The 18051-nt window shown below is 37.7% G+C and overlaps 1 long non-coding RNA gene across 2 annotated transcripts in view; it reads left to right on the forward strand.

Annotated features, from left to right (window-relative positions):
- LOC140845186 (uncharacterized) overlaps nt 1-18051 on the forward strand; it is a 57641-nt gene that overhangs the window by 28286 nt on the left and 11304 nt on the right. The window contains exon 4 of one of the 2 annotated variants that reach the window (XR_012123943.1): nt 5389-6134. The exons of the other annotated variant lie outside the window; for it this stretch is intronic. This is a non-coding gene — a long non-coding RNA (uncharacterized lncRNA). Of the gene's footprint in view, nt 1-5388; nt 6135-18051 lie in introns of those variants that run through there. 2 annotated transcript variants of the gene reach the window in all.

The following is an 18051-nucleotide window of genomic DNA, read 5'->3' on the forward strand; positions in this document are numbered from 1 at the left end:
ATCCAAATGGAACAATATTCACATTATAGGAGTACTAGAGGAAGAAGAGAGAGAAAGAGGGATAGAAAGTGTCTTTGAAGAAATAATTGCTGAAAACTTCCCCAAATTGGGGGAGGAAATAGTCTCTCAGACCATGGAAGCCCACAGAACTTCCAACACAAGGGACCCAAGGAAGACAACACCAAGACATATAATAATTAAAATGGCAAAGATAGAAGATAAGGACAGAGTATTAAAGGCAGCCAGAGAGAAAAAGAGATCACTTGCAAAGGAAAACCTATCAGGCTATCATCAGACTTCTCAACAGAAATGAGCAGGCCAGAAGAGAATGGCATGATATATTTAATACAATGAAACAGAAGGGCCTTGAACCAAGAATACTGTATCCAGATGATTATCATTCAAATATGAAGGAGGGATTAAACAATTCCCAGACAAGCAAAAGTTGAGAGAATTTGCCTCCCACAAACCACGTCTACAGGAAATCTTAAAGGGACTGCTCTAGATGGGAGCACTCCTAAGGCTAAATAGATATCACCAGAGAAAATAAAATAGCAGCAAAGAAAGCAGACCAACCAAATACTAACTAAAGGCAAAAAATAAAACCAACTATTCACAAAAGCAGTCAAAGGAAACACAAAAGAGTACAGAATAAAACACCTAACATATAAAGAATGGAGGAGGAGGAATAAGAAGGGAGAGAAATAAAGAATCATCAGAATGTGTTTATAATAGCTTAATAAAAAAGTTAAGTTAGATGGTTAGATAGCAAAGAAGCTATCCTTGAACCTTTGGATACCACAATTCTAAAGCCTGCAATGGCAAAAAGTTCATATCTTTCAATAATTGCCCTAAATGTAAATGGACTGAATGCACCAATCAAAAGACACAGAGTAATAGAATGGATAAAAAAGCAAGACCCATCTATACGCCACTTATAAGAGACACACCTCAAACCCAAAGACATACACAGTCTAAAAGTCAAGGGATGGAAAAAGGTATTTCATGTAAACAATAGGGAGAAAAAAGCAGGTGTTGCAGTACTTGCATCAGAGAAAATAGACTTTTAAACAAAGAAAGTAACAAGAGATAAAGAAGGACATAACATAATGATAAAGGGGTCTGTCCAACAAGAGGATATAACCATTATAAATATATATGAACCTAATACAGGAGCATTAACATATGAGAAATAAATACTAACGGAATTAAAGGAGGAAATAGAATGGAATGCATTCATTCTAGGAGACTTCAACACACCACTCACTCCAAAGGAGAGATCCACTAGACAGAAAATAAGTAAGGACACAGAGGCACTGAACAACACACTAGAACAGGTGGACTTAATAGACATCTACAGAACTCTACACCCAAAAGCAGCAGAATACACATTCTTCTCAAGTGCACATGGAACATTTTCCAGAATAGACCATATACTAGGCCACAAAAAGAGCCTCAGTAAATTAAAAAAGATTGAAATTCTACCAACCTACTTCTCAGACCACAAAGGCATAAAACTAGAAATAAATTATACAAAGAAAACAAAAAGGCTCACAAACACATGGAGGCCTAACAACATGCTCCTAAATAATCAATGGATCAATGACCAAATCAAAACAGAAATCAAGCAATATATGGAGAAAAATGACAACAACAGCATGAAGCCCCAACTTCTGTGGGACTGTGGGATGCAGCAAAGGCAGTTCTAACAGGAAAGTATACAGGAATCCAGGCCTATTTAAAGAAGGAAAAACAAACCCAAAGAAATAGTCTAAAGTCACAATTATTGAAATTGGAAAAAGAAGAGCAAATGAGGCCTGAAGACAGCAGGAGAGACATAATAAAGATCAGAGAAGAAATAAATAAAATTGAGAAGAATAAAATAATAGAAAAAATCAATGAAACCAACAGCTGGTTCTTTGAGAAAATAAAGAAAATAGATAAGCCCCTAGACAGACTTATTAAGAGAAAAAGAGCATCTACACACATCAACAGAATCAGAAATGAGAAAGGAAAAATCATGACAGACCCCACAGAAATACAAAGAATTATTAGAGAATACTATGAAAATCTATATGCTAACAAGCTGGAAAACCTAGAAGAAATGGACGACTTCCTAGAAAAATACAACCTTCCAAGACTGACCAAGGAAGAAACAGAAAATCTAAACAGACCATTTACCAGCAAAGAAATTGAACTGGTAATAAAAAAACTACCCAAGAAGAAAACCACTGGGCCAAATGGATACACCACTGAGTTTTATCAGACATATACAAAGACATAATACCCATTCTCCTTAAAATTTTACAAAAAATAGAAGAGGAGGGAATACTTCCAAACTCATTCTTTGAAGCCAGCATCACTCTAATACCAAAACTAGGCAAAGACCCACAAAAAAAGAAAATTGCAGACTAATATCCCTGATGAACATAGATGCAAAAATACTCAACAAAATATTAGTAAGCCAAATTAAAAAATACATCAAGATGATACACCATGATCAAGTGGGATTCATCTCAGGAACGTAAGGATGGTACACCATTCTAAAATCCATCAACATTCATCCACCACATCAAAAGAAGGACAAAAACCACATGATCATCTCCATAGACATTGAAAAAGCATTCAACAAAATTCAACATCCATTCATAATAAAAACTCTCAACAAAATGGGCATAGAGGGCAAGTACCTCAACATAATAAAGACCATATATGACAAACCCACAGCCAACATCATATTTAACAGTGAGAATGTGAAAGCTTTTCCTCTAAGATGGGGAAGAAGACAGGAATGCCCACTCTCCCCACTGTAATTCAACATAGTACTGGAGGTCCTAGCCACGGCAAGCAGACAAAACAAAGAAATGCAAGTCATCCAGATTGGTAAAGAAGAAATCAAACTGTCACTATTTGCAGATGACATGATATTGTACATAAAAAACCCTAAAGACTCCACTCCAAAACTGCTAGAACTAATATATGAATTCAGCAAAGTTGCAGGATACAAAATGAATATACAGAAATCTCTTGTTTTCCTATACACTAATGATGAACTAGCAGAAAGAGAAATCAGGAAAACAATTCCATTCACAATTGCATCAAAAAGAATAAAATACCTAGGAACAAATCTAACCAAGGAAGTGAAAGACATATACTCTGAAAACTACAAGACACTCTTAAGAGAAATTAAAAGAGGACACTAACAAATGGAAATTCATCCCATGCTCTTCAGTAGGAAGAATTAATATTGTCAAAATGGCCATCCTGCCTAAAGCAACCTACAGATTCAATACAATTCCTATCAAAATACCAACAACATTCTTCAACAAACTGGGACAAATAGTTCTAAAATTCATATGGAACCACAAAAGACCCCGAATGGCCAGAACAATCCTGAGAAGGAAGAATGAAGCAGGGGGGTTCTCGTGTTCCAACTTCAAACTCTACTACAAAGCCACAGTAATCAAGACAATTTGGTACTGGCACAAGAACAGACTCACAGACCAGTGAAACAGAATAGAGAGTCCAGATATTAACCCAAACATATATGGTCAATTAATATATGATAAAGGAGCCATGGACATACAATGGGGAAATGACAGCCTCTTCAACAGCTGGTATTGGCAAAACTGGACAGCTACATATAAGACAATGAAACTGGATCATTGTCTAACACCATACACAAAAGTAAATTCAAAGTGGATCTAAGACCTGAATGTAAGTCATGAAACCATAAAACTCTTAGAAAAAAACATAGGCAAAAAATCTCTCGGACATAAACATGAGCGACTTCTTCATGAACGTATCTCCCCAGGCAAGGGAAACAAAAGTAAAAATGAACAAGTGGAAATACATCAAACTGAAAAACTTCTGTACAGCAAAGGAAAGCACTAATAGAACAAAAAGGCATCCTACAGTATGGGAGAATATGTTCATAAATGACAGATGTGATAAAGGTTTGACATCCAAAATATATAAAGAGCTCATGCACCTCAACAAACAAAAAGCAAATCATACAATAAAAAAAATGGTCAGAGCAGCTGAACAGACAGTTATCCAAAGAAGAAATTCAGATGGCCAACAGACACATGAAAAGCAGCTCCAAATCGCTAGTCATCAGAGAAATGCAAATTAAGCCACAATGAGATATTACCTCACACCTGTTAGGATGGACAATATCCAAAAGACAAACAACAACAAATGTTGATGAAGATGTGGAGAAAGGGGACCCCTCCTACACTGCTTGTGGGAATGTAAATTAGTTCAACCATTGTGGGAAGCAGTATGGAGGTTTCTCAAAAACTCAAAATAGAAAATACCATTTGACCCAGGAAATCTGCTCATAGGAATTTACCCTAAGAATGCAGCAGCCCAGTTTGAAAAAGACATATGCACCCCTATGTTTATCACAGCAGTATTCACAATAGCCAAGATATGGAAGCAACCTAAGTGTCCATCAGTAGATGAATGGATAAAGAAGATGTGGTACATATACACAATGGAATATTATTCATCCATAAGAAGAAAACAAATCCTACCATTTGCAACAATACGGATGGAGCTAGAGGGTGTTATGCTCAGTGAAATAAGCCAGGCAGAGAAAGACAAGTATAAAATGATTTCATTCATCTGTGGAGTATAAGAACAAATAAAAAAGTGAAGGAGCAAAACAGCAGAAGACTCACAGAACCCAAGAATGGACTGACAGTTGCCAAAGGGAAAGGTATTGGGGAGGATGGGTGGGAAGGGAGGGATAAGGGGGGGGAAAAGGAAAGGCGGCATTATGATTAGCATGTATAATGTGTGTGTGGGGCACAGGGAGGGCTGTACAAGACAGGGAATACAGGTACTGACTCTATAGCATCTTACTACACTGATGGACGGTGACTGTAATGGGGTATGTGGGGGGAGGTTGGTGATGGGGGAAGTCTAGTAAACATAATGTTTCTCATGTAATTTTAGATTAATGATACCAAAAAAGAAAAAAGAAAAGATTAACATAAAAGCATCTAAGCCAAGAACAAAGGGAAAATCAGGCTGAGCATAAATAATGTGAAATCAAATCCATCTCTGGTGTTGTGATGCTTTGTAACCCAAGGGGGAGAACTGGCAGCAAAATCCACATAATCAGCACAGGGCTATTACCCAGTTACTTTTGGGAGACACATAACCTGTGTCTAAGCTAATTTGGGTGTGGAAATTAGCTCACTCTTTGCTAATGCTGGAAAGGCTGTTGACCTGCATGCAGCATATATATTTATTCTCAAACAGGGAGTGATTTTGTAGTGTTTGTCAGAGACGGTGTTCATAACCATTTGTCATCTTCTGATGAGAGAGTTTGCATTATTTAAACTGAAATTGTAAATTACTTCCTTTGTTTTTTTCTAGAGACAGCAATTGCAGCATTTGAAAGGTTTGGCTCACTCTACTCCGTTGCCTAAAATCCACCCACATGCACACTGGCACATCCTTCCTATGACTGTTTATTTCGTGTGTATGGGAGAAGTAGGTGGTGAGAAGAACATCACTGAAAACCAAACATTTCATATTTGGAATAGAAACATACTAAAAACCAAAATATTTTCTCAGTGAGCAATGTGGCTGCCGAGACTGAATGAACTCAGCTTTCTAGTCTAGGCATCAGTCATCCAAATAATGTAAAGAAGCTATCGGAAGGTCATGTGGGGCTGAGGAAATTAGGCTTTCTACACTCAGAGAAAAGTCCATGGAAAATTGTTTTCCCCATCCATATTTCACAAAACTCAAAAAACATCTGTAGGTTATTTATCATGCCTAAGTTACTGCCTATGGTCATTTCACTACCTATGACCCCATTATCCTTTTCTTCTGAAATGTTTCTTTTCTACTGGTTACATTTATATGTTAGATTAGAAACTCAAGGTAAGTAAGTTTACTTTCAAAAGTCCCAATGGATTGCATTTTACTTTATTTGAATAATATCTATGATTTTCACATTTAGAAAGCCTCCATTTGGTATTAGTTTTGCTGCCAAAGTATTCCTTTGACATTAAAAAAAATCTACCTATAAAATTGTGGGTAAAATTGTAACATTTCCAGAGTATCTCACCTGGCTTTAGTGTATTTGCATATCCTCCGAGGTGGAGAGAAGTTCATCTCCATATCAATGGGGAATTACCTGGGCAACCAAGGGCGTGTCTGAACCTGAGAGTTTAAGGGGAGGGACTGGCTTGCTTGCTAGCTTGCTTCCTACTGGGGCAGGGGAGAGAGATGGCCCTGGACTGCATTTTGTAAGCAATAAATGGGTTTTGAACTTCATTTCTCCCTTTGACTGATTTTGGTTTTTAGAGGTATTTTGCCCCAGGATTCCCTTTTTCTGGACTTACAAAAATGCACACCAATCATTAGATCTCCACCTGTGGTATGTTGCAATGATGAGGTACTCTGCTGAGTGGAAATGTGACAACTCAAGTCAGTTGTGCCATGGGCCACTTTGCTCCTAAGTAGGATAATTATCTTTGAAATACAAGATAAAAGTAGTGGTGCTTAATGGACTAAGGGTAGGAACTGTCCAGGATTGCTTACCACATTTCCAAAGGAAATTTCTGACTCTTCTTTTCCGCATTGGTTTTGGTTTATTGGATCACATCTGCTAGTTATTGCATGCTAAGGCATGAAAACATGTCCAAGTCATCTAAGACCTGTAAGTGAGTCATTCCACTACCTCTGTCTTAATCTGTTTGGGCTGCAGTGACAAAATACCACAGGTTGGGGGACTATTGATTTTTCCCAGTTCTGGAGGGTGGGAAGCCCAAGATCAAGATGCTGTCAGACCTGGTGTCTGGTAAGGATCAGCTTTCTGGTCGGCATGTGACTATTCTCTCCTTGTATCGTCACATGGTGCCAAGCAGAGAGAGGAAGCAAGCTCTTTTATTTTATGAATGTTCATCTTTCCCTTGCATCATAGTTGTGTAAATGGGTATAGTTTTCCCTTGCATCATATTTGTGTGGGAGGTAAGGAAGTATTATTTTTAAAAAGAAAAGAATGTAAACAAACAACCTGCTGTTGCTAAGGGAAGAGTCTGCCTTTTAACCTTTTCCACAGAGACTATTAATGTCACCTCCAAAACGGAGAGAAAAGACAGTATGTCCAAACTGCTGAGCCTAGGGGCTTGAGAGATAATTGGACTAAAGGATTATAAAATTTCAAAATAGCTACTGGCATCTGGAGGTCAGTAGAGATTACAGGAGTCCCTGAATGTTAAGATTAAGAATAAGCAAGAGGAAAAATAGCAAATATTTTACTCCCTGCCTCCCATACCACAGGAGGCTGGATTGGTTGTATGTGCACATATGGATAAAACTACAGGTACTTATATGCTTCTTATGGTGTTTTCAACTAGGCCCTCTCTCTCTAGTGTTCATCTTTGGAATGGAAAATGTCTTATAGTTGCTTTTATAAAGCAGTGTTTCCATGACCTATGTGGACACAAATGGGCATCTGGATGATGCCAGGGTTCTGGTTTGCGGAGTTGAAGAATGAACTTAGCAAACACAGAAGGTGGGAGAGCCAGGGAGAGGCTTTTATTTAGAGATACAGTGAGAGAACAGAGCTCCTGGCTCACACCAGGAGGGGACAAGAGAGCCTGGAGTGGTGCATTTTCTAGGGGATTTATTAGGCAGTTGAGGATTTTGGGGAACTGATAAAGTACCTAGGGTGTGGACTTGTTAAAAGTGGCCTTAGGATGTTTGTCCTTGATGAGACATTAAGTCTTTTAGCATGCTAAAGTGATTCTTACACATGATTTATAAACAATTAGCATAATAAAAACATGGGCTACTTTCCTTTATCTGGGGAGTACCAACTGATCTCACTGAAGAATGACTCTAGAGCTTAATGTTTAACACAGAGTTTGGTAGGGGGTTTCTTTGCATGTAGTTACATTGCTCTGCATGTAAATATCCTGCCTTGCTTTTTTCGGAGGCCCTCATCCTACTCTGTCTAAGCCCACAGTCTCTGTCTCATGGAGATCCCAAGAATTGTTTCCAGACAGGAACATAGAAAATGGGCTGGTGATAGGCATGTTTGCATAGGAGGTGCTCAAACACTAACCATCCTTAAGTCCATTGTCATTGATTTATTGAGTAAAAAGGGTCCATTCTTGGACTAAAAGTGCAACATGGGGTCAGTACTGTGGCCATTGCTGACCAGGTGATGGAGGCATTTAAACCTCCCAAGTTTTCTACACATGCATATCCTGGGGCTTGCTAAAGTACCATCTGACAGCCAGTGTGTCTAGAGCAAGGAAGGTAGAAGAATTCTAGAAACATATATTACAGGGATTGCACCTGGTCCTTTTATATAAATGAAATGGAGTCTTTTTAGGTCTTCCTTTTCAGTTACTTGCTTGAATATTGTACCCATGTCCCAAAGCTGAGTTTGGGAGCATTATGTACCATTATGAATCTTGGCCTCCAGGTTTCAGTAGTACTGGCTTGTAGCTCTTCTAGTATGGGAAATGCATCTTCTAACAAAGTTCTGCCTAACAGCTTTGAATCTTATCATAAATGATTTCTTACTAAAGATGCCAGAGGTCTCTTTAAATCCTTTGGTTTTATTTTATTTTTAAACTTCGACTGCAGAAGTCAAGTTCAGTGTTATAGCAAGTTTCCAGTGTGTTCTCTGTATTCTCCAATTTGCTATTGAAATTGCACCTTTCTTTCGGTTATTGTTATTACAGAGAAACTGGGAGTGGAAGCAAAACAAAGTGGTTTCTCCCTTGGTAGAAACTGTTCTGTGAAGGTTCCTTCTGGCTTCTTCTCATTGCTGTGTTCCTCTTGGGTTTTTCATTGTATGAGTTGATTAATGTAGTTGACTGCTAATCAATGCTAGCAGTCAGGGTAGTAGAGATATTACTGAATTATAAATGATCTTTACGATACATTCCAAGAAGCAATCACTTTTAGAGCTGTATTTGTTATCACAATGTTGACAACCTTGTTATCAGGATTTTAATATCCGGTAGGATAATGAAATTTATACACAACACAGGTTTTCTCTGCTTTGTACTATAATAATGGAATATAGCTTCAGGTTGGTGAATGATAATGTTTTCTTGGCTTCTTTTGATATAAAGAATCTTAAGAAGGTTTCTTATTTCAAGCCATAGGCTATCCTAGGCATGAGGATAAAGTGACAAAGGAGAGGTACTTATCCAAGAAGAAATACTGTGTCCTCTTAGCCTTCCCACTGGTTCTCTGCTCCAGGTAGATAGGCTGCAGGTTATGTCTGGGCTGTGATCTCTCATCAGCAGTTGACAGGAGCAATGACAAGAATCTAGTGAAAGAAAGTGCCTTTGTAGAGGTGAACACTAGAGAGAGGCTCAGAGGGAACCTTGCTGATAAGATGGTTTCATGGGAACACAAAGTCAGAGTATCACAGGATCTCAAATATATGTGAATTACTACAATTGCCAGGCTCCACAAGGGAAATGACCCTCACTCCATTCACCTTATCTAGCCCTCTATGCAACCCTTCTATGATTCAGTGTGTTTTAAAATTTTTGTTTCTTTTAAGTTGTTTTATTTGTTATTTAAAATAAAAACAAGAAGACAATTTTTACAGCCCCTACTGGTATTGGTGGCAAGGACAATCAATTTTCATATTCTGAAAATTATTATCTTAGGATGCTCAGGCACATACTTTCCAATGTTATTGGATACAAGTAATAACTGGTATCAGTTAACAAGCATTGGCTGAGTATTGGCTGTGGAAGAGCACCAAACTAGTCCTTCCTAATTTCTAAGTATAGTTGACCGTTGAACAACATGGTTTGAACTGTGTGGGTCTAGTTATATGTGGATTTTTTCAATAAATAAATTGGACATTTTTTGAAGGTTTGCAGCAATTTGAGAAAACATTTTCTTTTCCCTAGCTTTGCTGTAAGAATATAGTACATAATATATAAAATACAAAACATATGCATTAATCAAGTGTTATTGGTAATGCTCCCAGTTAAGAGTATATGTGGATTTTTGACTGTGTTGGTGGGTGGATGCCCCAAATCTTACGTTATTCAAGAGCCAACTGTATATTCCATCCTATACTGACATCACTCATGTGCATGAATCCTGTTTCCTGAATCACCTTGAAACTTCTGTGAATTGAACACCAGGTTATCTTTTCTCTTGATTTTCCAAAGAGTATAGCATGGTACTGCCCCAACAACTATTGACTGAACTGATGGAAAAGAAGCAAAAAGAAGATCTCCAATCTGGAGAAACATACTGTCTCAGTAACAAGGATCATTTTCTACCTGTTAGGTTTGAATTGTTTTCCTTTTTTCCCCATGGTCCATTTCATGGCAAGTAGCTGAAATATAAAGGACCTTAGAGATTGATCTGTAGGAACACTCAAAGAAGCTACTGTAACAGCAGGGTAAATTATTCTAACCCCAATGTGCTGTGAAACACAAAATCTTTAAATAAAAGAATGAGAAGCAATTAACACTGCTGAAATCCTATTGATAAGGAGGATAAGGGCTACTATATACACAGTCTATTCTTCCTAACTGCAGCCTGGGGGGAAGTTGAGGATCTGAAAGGTTAAATAATATGCCTAAGATCCCAGAGTTAGTAAGAGGTAGAGCTGGGATGCAAATCTACAAGCTCCCAGCCCAGGAAGGTACCCTCAGCCTATCACATGCATTGCCTGAAAAGCTCTGGAATCAGTCATGGGGAGGGCTGGGGTCTGCGTGTGGCTGGTTCTTCCTGAACTGGGATTTAGCCTTCACTTCTCCTCCCCCTGCTGGCATAGAATTTCTGTCCTACGTGGAAATAAACCACTTTGGGTTGATTAGGTCAGTTGTAGAATGGGGATTTGTCATAGTAGATTCAAGATTTAAAATAAAAATGCCTAGTTAAGACTGAGAAATAGAAAAAAGAAAACCCTAGGAGCCCATAAGCTGCTCCATATTAATTTGTTTATAGGTGGCAGCAGGATGAGGGTATTAGACTTAGTAGAGTCTCTTTTGGAGGTGACTTTAGAAACGGAGTCAGCTTTGTGTACTAGAAAGAAGAGTTAAAATTCATGAGTGCGGTAGAAACTTGGAAGCATCCTTAGAGAGCATAATTAAACACAGCAGACTTCTTTCCTTTAAACAGAAAAGTAAAGTGGAATGGCCTATATTGCTTCAGTATGAATTTCTGAAAATCCTGTTGAAGAAGAAATTAGGGAGTAGTTGGGCAGAAAAGATTTGTTACTTAACAAGCAGCTGAGGCAAAAAGTACCCATGAACTGAAAAGCAGCCTGTAGGATTTAGAGGAAATAAAAATGAATTTTTAAGAAATGATACTCTAGTAGTTTAGGGAATATGAGAAAGATGTTGCAGATGAGAGGCACTATCAAAGGAATGATGACTCAGAGAGACAGGACATCACACTTCTAGATTAGCAGTGATATTAATTGGTGAGAAAAAAAATGAAACATAGGAAAAGAAAATACCACTAAATTAACACAATACCTCTCCTACCCATGGCAAAGCCAAGGTCATAGATGAAAGAAAGTTTTATAAAAGCATTGGTGTAATAAGACTGTGACAGAAAAAGCAGTAGTGAGGGTGACAGTACTCTTGCCAATGACAACTGTTTGACACCATCTTCCCAGGGCATAAATAGCTAACTAATTACTAGGGCTTTTAAAATCTAGTCATCCTAGAACCAGGCCCCTGTACCAACTCTCTCTCTTTTTTCCTATGTAACAGGAGCATACGTATCTTCATTATGGAAAAAGCAAAAAGAAATCAAGAACTTTCTAGATCTCATATGTATTACTCATTATGCTTCCTGATTTTTCTTAAGCTACAATGGAAATTTTACTGCTGGTGGAAAGCTGGACTGGGTGAGAAATTTGAGCTTCTATGCCAGGAAAATATATTGTTTCTGTGTTTGTGAAGTAATTTTGTGGATATGCCAGCCCCCATGATTAAGCATATAGAAGAATGTCTGTTTTGTGCACTTAATGCAATTGAGTTAATTATTAACAGCTTTCTTATTGCAGCTGAATATTTGAATTGATTTAATGTAAAATTAATTTTTACTTTTTATAGCTCGTGATCATATGAATGTCTTCCTTGGTTTGTCATGTTGGAGTGAGTTACCAGTTTGCTGCCGTATCTTCTTGCTTCCATCTGCTTTACATTCACCCATGGGGAACCCTGAAGGCCAAAGTTGCATATGGTTTTCTGTGGATTATGAATTATTTGCTTCCTCTTGGCAATTAGGGACCATTAGCTTAAGTAAAATAGAATGGAAGAAAGAATAGAGGATTAGTGTTCCAAGTCTGCATTCTCTCTGGCCAGCCATGCTACCTTCTGTAACCCTCATCAAATGTGGAACCATGTCGTAAAGTTCAAGTGAACTCTACTTGTAAATTTTCTTTACAAAGATTATGTTTTTAAAACCCAGGATGGTGTTTCATCCCATTTACCAGAGATTTCCTCTATCTGAAATACTTAAACCTTTATAATCAGATCCTAAGGTCCAGACCTATAGCTGAGAACCTATAAATTCAGCATGTTAAATTTTGAGATAAGAAATCAAAACCCACACAAATACTCATTTTATTTTTGTGGCATCTTCATCCAACATAGCATCCTGTCCTATATTTATAGGCCTTCCTGACTGAGGAACATAAGTATATTGATACTGAGCACTTTTTTTTAATAGAGTTTTCATTTAAAAATATTCTGTAACCATCAGTGGAAAATAAGGCTGTTTTTATAACTACTGATTTCCAAGTGTTCCCACTGCAACTGGTATTATTTTATTTGTTTTGGCCTATTTTGTAATACATCATACATTTTTTTTAGAGCAGAAAGTAAAGGAAAATAAAATGGAACATAACCTGGACTTCTTTTCAACTAAAGCAATTGAAATACCATTTTGAAATTTCTCAGTCCCCATCCCTAAAAGTGCTCTTTTAAAATAAGGACATTATATATGAATTACAGAAAAAGGGCCAAGTTATACATTAAAAAAAAATACTTAATAGTTTCAAAATTTAGAGTTCAATAGCAGAAATCAGCAATTTGGGGGTTTGTAATCATTGTAGAAAGATAAAAACATCCAAAAAAGTGGACAGAACTCATGGAGAGTTGCTACTCACTAAATGTAGGAACCATCTGGTCTACAGCTCATGCAGGTGACTATGTAGCTACTTCTTAAATACAAACCCATTTCCTCAGGTCCTGTATGTTTCTTCACTGGAAAGGAATTGTTCTGTAGTTTGCTGAACTAAAATTTGTCATTCCCAGTTTACATTTTCTACCTTCAGTTCTATGACTTCCTCCCTATAGCATTAGTCTTTCTTTTTCCTACTGAGGCCTTCAAGTAAGGTTGCTTTCTCTTTGGTAAATATTCTGAGTAACTCAAGGGAGTGGCCTCCCAACTTGTTTTGATTCAGTGAAAAAATTAATATTGTCATCACAGCCCATAACCCACCACACACACACACACACACACACACACACACACACACACACACACACACACACACACACTAAATACATGTTTCAGGAAACAATACGCACACTTAATGCACATATACTGTTCTGATATTTTCAATTCTTTCCTGCTTCATTAAAAAATTTGCTGATTTAGGTCCATTGGCTTATTCATGGCCCACTAGTAATTCACAGTGCTCAGTTAGGGAGACTCTGAGCTTGTTCTTATTCCCCCAGCTGGGAGGTGATTACAGCCAGAATCTGGAAATGGACACCTAAGACTTTCTGACCTTTAAGGTGAAATCCATGACCCATTTTCAGTGTGCATTCACCTTCAGAAAGGACATCAATTGATCTATATTTCACTGAGACCTTATAGGCCTTTATGAGTATGGGTCCATAGGAAAGCGGGTTATCTACCCGAGGTAGGATGGGTCAAGATGCTGCCCAGGAACAGAATGAGGACTCAAAGTAGCTGCTCATAATTTTGAACTTGTAGCCTGGGGTGGTAGCTATAGTCCTAGAAATCCACTGTTTAAGAACCTGCACATCCCTCCTGCCTCTGGAGATGCCCACGTCTGCAACTCCAGGGATGTAAGTGGTGCTGTTGGGTTAGGAGCCAAACCACGGGGCAGAGCTACCCACAAGGTCAAGCTCAGCAGCTGGCCCTCCACGTGGAGCGAAGCTGGTAGCTGTTGTCTGAGGAGTCTGCAGATCAGGAATGGCTGATGCTCCCGGTGGGTTCATTATACGAAAAGTAGATGCAACTGTTCGTGAACATCTCAGGGCTTAACTGCTGCCTTCAATCAATGCACATTTAATGAAGGCCACACAATTTAATTAGTGTAAGTCGTAAGTGCTGAGTAACCTGAAAGTAAAGTGGAAAGGGTGAAGGAGGCAACCACTGTCTATTTTGAGAAACAGGAGAGTTGCTTTCATTAGCAGCAGTATTGGGACTGACAACTATTATGCAAAGAAAAAAAAGATGATGTTACATCTTTTCAACTATAGAGTAATTATGTTTAAAATTCACAGCTGAATAAGCCTAAGTCACTTATGCAGATTGTTACATAGTATTCAAACTATGCAATATTTCAGTATATTGTATGTGATGAACTGTTAGTATAAAAATAGAATGGTGATGAAAACCATTCAATTAGCTTTGAACCTGTTGCACAGCATAGTGACATTTTTGATATTTTTTATGTTAGGCTAAAAAAGGCTAGAAAGAGACCACACTATGTGAGAGCTAGAAGAATTTTATGTAATATCTAGTTTATTACTTTTAGCAATTGAATAAACCTCAATCATTTTTGGAAAGGGGTGAGAAGAAACAAAGGCACGCTGTTAAGGGCCAAACCAGAACCAAACAGCATCTTTTTGCGTCCAATAAGACTCACTTTTCCAAGTTACCTTTGTTACACCATTTCTTTCTATAGCTGCCTTCCTCCTCCTCCTCCTTCATTTTTCACAATTTCATAAAAGTTTAGCTCATCAGGAAGACACAATTCTAAATGTGTGTGAACTTTATCTTCAAAGCAAGAGAGGAGTATAATCACTTAGAAGATAAGAGTTTAAGTGGATACTAGATTTAAAATTCACCAGTTGCTCTTTGGGGTATCTTCATTTATGGGAAGACTCTTTGGATGTATCTTCCTTTTTAATTGGTCAAATTTATACTCTTTATAAGAAAGAAATGCAATTGGGAAGTCCTAAGATGATACAGCATCTAAAGTTCGCCAAATAGTCAAAAGAATCAGAAACAGAGGCAAATTATTTGATAAATTTCATTTTGAAAAAATGTGCAGAAATGTGCTTAAACAGGGATAAAAGTCAATACTTATGAGAATATTAGGGCTCCCATACTTTCATATTCAGTAGATTTTTTCTCTTTATGAAACACTTCAGCACCTCCAGAGTAGAGTCCATTGAAGTATAAGCAATTCCAAATTTGTTAACCTTAAAACAAAACCTTGAACAAGGTAGAAGAAATCTTATGAACAAATAAAAATAAAATGACCATATATGAATCTGTTGTCAGCAGAATAACAGAGTAGGAAGCCCTGGGCAACTTCCTTCCACAAACACAGGAAAATTCAGCAATAATTCGCAGACATACTCCCTTTGCAAGAAATCCAGAAACTAAGTGAAAGGCTCCTATACTCCAGTTGACAAGAAAACCAGGCTCCCTGCAGCCAGCAGAGAGATTTGGGACACCTTCTCACCAGAGTCCTGTCCCCATATGATCAGAAAGAGCCTCCCCACCTCTTAGCATCTCCTGAGGGAGGAAAGAGGTTTATTCACATGCCAAGAACCCAAATTTTCTGAGAGGGCAACCCATAGGACTGAATTCTGTCCTGACAATCGTGGAGCTAGGATGAGTCCACCAGTTGGGCAGCTTGGGAATAGAAAAGGCAACATGGATGGCTGACGCCTTAGACTTCCTCCTGTCTCCCCACAAAGTCATCTGACAAAAACCAGAGCTGCCAGCTTCTCTCTGGGGGTAGAAAGAGTTGGTAGAGGTTCCCAGAGTCTCTGGCTGGGCTGTTGGGTGGAGGTCATCTCCTCTGAGGCCAGTCAGTGGAGAGGTGCTTGCTTGGTCTCATGATAGAAAAACAAATACAGTCAACACAAATGTAGCATCAGGCAAAGATGTTCCAAACAAAGGAAAAAATCTCCAGAAATGGATTCTAATGGAATGTAGTTATAGGATTTACCTGACAAAGAATTCAAAATAGCTGTCATAAAGATGCTTAAAAAAAAATCAAGAGAATGACATGTGAACAAAGTGAGAATTTCAACAGAGATATAAAATATTTAAGAAAATCAAGCAGTGGGAACCCTGCCACAACCAAGAAGACTTATTAATATGGATAATTGTTGAACCACTGTATTATATACTTGAAACCAATATAAGATTGTATCTCAACTATACTTCAATAAAAAAAATACAGAACATTTCTATCATCCTCAAAAGTTGCTTTGTGACCATTTGTAGCCCACCCCTCCCCAACCCTTGGCCCCAGGCAGCCATTAATCTGTTTTCTGTCATTAAAGGTTAGTTTGCATTTTCAAGAATTTTATATAAGTGGAATCATGCCCTATGTGTGCTTTTGTGCTAGTCTTCTTTTATTCAGTGTAATGATTTTAAATTCACTCATGCTATTGTGTTTATTGGTATTTCACTCCATTTCATTGCTGACTAGTATGCCATTGAATGTAATACCATTATTTGTTTATTTATTAAAGGAACATTTGGATTGTTTCCAGTTTGGAACCACTGGGAATAGCTGCTAAGGATAATTTCTGACAACTGTTTACATGGATTTAAGAGTTTCATTGTATGGATTCTACAAAAACATCCTATACAGAAGCTAGTTGGTTACTACTGAGGGTAGTTTCTGAACAATGTTTTCAGTCTTATGAACCCTGCAAATTTGCAACTAGTCATGCCTTCCCTTCGCTTTTGTCTCTAGGATGCTCAGAGATAAATTTGAAGGCCAGCTCTAGCAATTGTTCAAGTTGTTGTATATATATTTTGTGTGTGCAAACATTATCCCTGACTTAACTTACTCTCTAGTATATTTGGTACCTAACTTCATCATTTATTAAATTTTTGTGTATTCTTATGTTACCTCAAAAACACTTTTCAAAGGAGGTAGAGTACAGATCAAACAAGTATTAAATCTGGCACAATTTGAAAGGCATCAGAAATTTCCTTCTACCCTCAAATATCTTTTCCTTTCTACTTCTCAGGAGTACTTGAAATTCTTCCATTAGAGATTCATTCCTTTGGATAAAGAAATATTTCCTAATGAGATGAAATCCTCAGAGAGAGCAGACACTTTGGTCTCAGGTCATAGAAGTGTGAATTCATTTATCCGAACCTTTTCAAGTGAATAGCTGAAGACTGGGATGAATGGAAGTGAGATGGTACAGGGAAAACAGTAGGCACTATATGATGGACAGTGAAAAGATATTAGGAAAGAACTGAAAGGAAGAAACTAGAAAGAAAGCCACCATTTTCTGGTTTCACCCATTTCCTTGCTGAGAAGTAAGAATGTTAGTTTAATTTTTTTTTTTTTGTCTTTTTTGGGGAAATCATCACAAGATAAGAATTAAATCAAATAACAATAGCAACTGAGGCTTCTTGGCTGAACTACCTAGAAAGGTTTGATTACTGAAGCATAGAAATAGAATAAAAATGAATGTAGAGTGTCCCAATTTAAAGTCACCCAATTCAGAGTGGAAATCATTTGCTTGTATTTCATTTTCTGCAGGACTGAAGCTGACAAGGCATGAGCTTGAAGTAGGGGTAGGCAAAATATAGACTGCAAAGGGGAGAAAATCCTATTTATGTGAAATGAGAAAGTAGATGCCAGATACAATGGGCAATCATGAATACACACCCCAAAGTCAATACACTCTGGGAAGAGTCAATGCAGTGCCTGAAAGCAATTCTAAAAAGAAGTGGAGTGAAAGACAGAAGGAGACTTCCACTCCCAAACAAATCAACTAAACAAAAATGTGCTAATGTGAATAAAAAATTTGATGTCAGTAAAAGTACTGA

Source organism: Manis javanica, chromosome 2 (assembly GCF_040802235.1).
Source record: "Manis javanica isolate MJ-LG chromosome 2, MJ_LKY, whole genome shotgun sequence".
Taxonomy (NCBI): domain Eukaryota; kingdom Metazoa; phylum Chordata; class Mammalia; order Pholidota; family Manidae; genus Manis; species Manis javanica.